Here is a 3,101-nt window from a genome sequence, read left to right on the forward strand (position 1 = left end):
TTCCACTTTAGTTTGTCCTACTCTTAGGAGATACAGCTCCTTCGATTTCAATATTGGAGGAGCATTAGCTGTGGTATCTCAGAGATCATGGGCGTGAATCCCACTGTTCACTGTTCAATCCCACTTCACTCCTTTTTGGAGCAGTTCGTGTAATGGCTTTAGCAGTGAGGAGAAGTTGGGTATGAAAGTACCATAGTAGTTCAGCAGTCCAAAATAGGAGCACATTTCTGCCTCATTCTTTGGGCTTGGCACCTCATTAACATGGCTGCAATCTTCTCTGAAGGGTACCGACCCTCTCCATCCACTTGGTAGCCTAGGAACTCTACAAAGTTGGCACCATAAACTTTGATCATTTAGGTACTATACCGTGCTTTTCCAGCCTGGATAACATCTTATCTAATAATAGTTTGCATTTAATAAGTAAGTACAACTGCACCACCCAGGCCTGGGTCAGTTAACATTTTCATTCAACTCCTGAACCTCTAACAAACTTTGTGCATTATTATTGTGCATTATTGACCACTCCCTTGGCCACCAGAAAGTATTGAAACGATTCGAGCCACTTCTTCCACCGTGTTGCTAACACCTACGAATTACCTTTGCAATCAAACAGAGCTTAACAATGTATGCCTTGAATTTCAATGTTTACTACGACCGTTGTGCACAATCAATCCCATCGTTGTTCCCAGTGTTAAATACTTACAAACCAATGGATGGTTAGGGTTGCAATTAAACCAGCTTAAATACATGATTGTAATCAACCACACAACATGTTTTCACAACATGGTGGCCATAGTCAGAACAGCCTCGTACTAATGCACAATCATGCTTGAAATAAACCACTAACTAATAAATAAATCACAAAGATCATATCCCTTTAATTATCACCATAGTCATCGAAACTGATTTTAGCATCAGATTGTCTAGTTTTATCCTTTTTCTTAAACATTCACTTAATCACTTCCTGAAAAAAATTGCAAGTTGTTTTTGTAACGGGAAGATCTCTAATTATTAAGCAGACGTTTTCTCTACACTATACTAGAAAGCAACACCTCCATCATTTGCGAATCTTAAGCCCTTGTTATGTTATCAGGCGTTTTGATTTGGTGGCATTGTAACTGATGCTAAATCTGAGTGACCCCAGCTTGAACACAGACCGTCCTCTGACACCAGCCATGAAATCTCAGACAGCGACCCGGTTATGGTTCCTGTAACATCCTAACAGTCACAATACAGAGAGCTGCTGAACTATATTGAGCCTGTATTCAACAAAGTTGACCACTGCAATTTTGTGCAATGACCTGTTAGATTATATGGAGCAAGACCTGGGATTGGTTGATGATCACGGCTATGTGGGCCTCGGGAAGCGCGAAAGTGACACAAGCACCAAGTGGAGCTCACTAGACTCTCCACCCAGCTTGGGGTCACGTGGCTGGCATCATTTGGCCATCTATCCTTACTCTATCTTATTTTGTTTAATGAAACAGGATATGAAGAGAGGTGTTGCATTCCCACTCACAGCTAATTAACATCTACCTGTGGTGCTGTGCTCAGATATCAAACATAGCCTGTACAGCGGCAGCCAGAGGCTCATTCGCATGCTTTCAGCACAAATTATCATGAGCTGCAGTATATTATGAGATTATGTGTGTTACAGGGAGGGAGGTTTCAATGAGGGATGCAATTTAGACCAGGCTGATTATCAAAGTTTATGCCCACTGTATCTTACATGAGGCCGCCCTTCAAATATCACAGCAAGCTGGCAAAAAGCATCGCTTCCATTGATTTAAAAAACCAAACCCTGTGAATGCACAAAACAAAAACAACACACACATGCACTCTACCTTTTGCTGTTAAAATCTGTAATGATCAGTATATTATGTGGTTATGTGTTTTACAGAGAGGGAGCTTTCAATGAGTGCTGCAGTTAAGACCAGGCTATTTATCAAAGCACCGGTTCCATTTATTTTAAGACCGTTAGAAAGCACATGTACTTGTTTATATCTCTTATTACAGTGTCATTTAAATTCATCTACATGTACAATGTACTTGCAGTAAGTTAATATGTTTGTACAGTGTTACACGTATGGGTTCATTGGGTCATGTACACAATTTCATTATATTGCTCCATGCCATCCAGCTTACCTTCTCAGGCTTAAGAAAGTTTTAATGCAAGGCATTCTTCAAGCTGGAAAAAAGAAGTCACGTTAATAATTAAGTATGTCATTTGTAATACTAGGACATGTACAGACAAATTTTGACTTTGTTTACTTACTGATACCAAGAATTTGTGAGGGTTTTAAATTTTGTGAAAAAACAAAAAACACATATTGGCTGCAAGTTTAGCTTTTTTAATTAAGAGTTTGGCTAATGTGATAGTTTCTCCCTGTGTTAGGATTTTTATTTCCACATTGGTTTGTCCTGCAGCTCTTTTTAGATATGGCTCCTTCAATCTCAATATTGGAGGAGTGTAACAGCTAGCTGAGCATCTCTGAGATCATGGGTGGGAATCCAACTGGGGGCCTGAAATGTTTTTGTTTTTCTTCAGGCTTCTTTAATAGGCAGTTGCTCAACAATATAACTTAGACCATCATTCCTTAATTTTCACCATAGTCATCAAACTGATTTTCGTATCAGATTGTCTAGTTTATCCTCATTTTCTTACACATTCACTTACTCACTTCCTGAACTTGAATTTGAAGTTGTTTCTGTGTCAGGAAGATCTTAAGTTATTAAAGAGACAATTCCTCTACACTGTACTAGAAAGCAACACCTCCATCGCTCGGGGATCTTAAGCCCAATGGTATGTTATTAGGCATTTTGGTTTGGTGGCATTGTAACTGAAGCTAAATCTGAGTGACCCCAGCTTGAACACAGACGGTCCTCTGACACCAGCCATGAAATCTCAGACAGCGACCCGGTTATGGTTCCTGTAACATCCTAACAGTCACAATACAGAGAGCTGCTGAACTATATTCAGCCTGTATTCAACAAAGTTGACCACTGCAATTGTGTGCAATGACCTGTTAGATTATATGGAGCAAGACCTGGGATTGGTTGATGATCACGGCTATGTGGGCCTCGGGAAGCGCGAAAGTGAC

The sequence above is a fragment of the Montipora capricornis genome, chromosome 14 (genome assembly GCF_036669925.1).
Source record: "Montipora capricornis isolate CH-2021 chromosome 14, ASM3666992v2, whole genome shotgun sequence".
In the NCBI taxonomy this organism is placed as follows: domain Eukaryota; kingdom Metazoa; phylum Cnidaria; class Anthozoa; order Scleractinia; family Acroporidae; genus Montipora; species Montipora capricornis.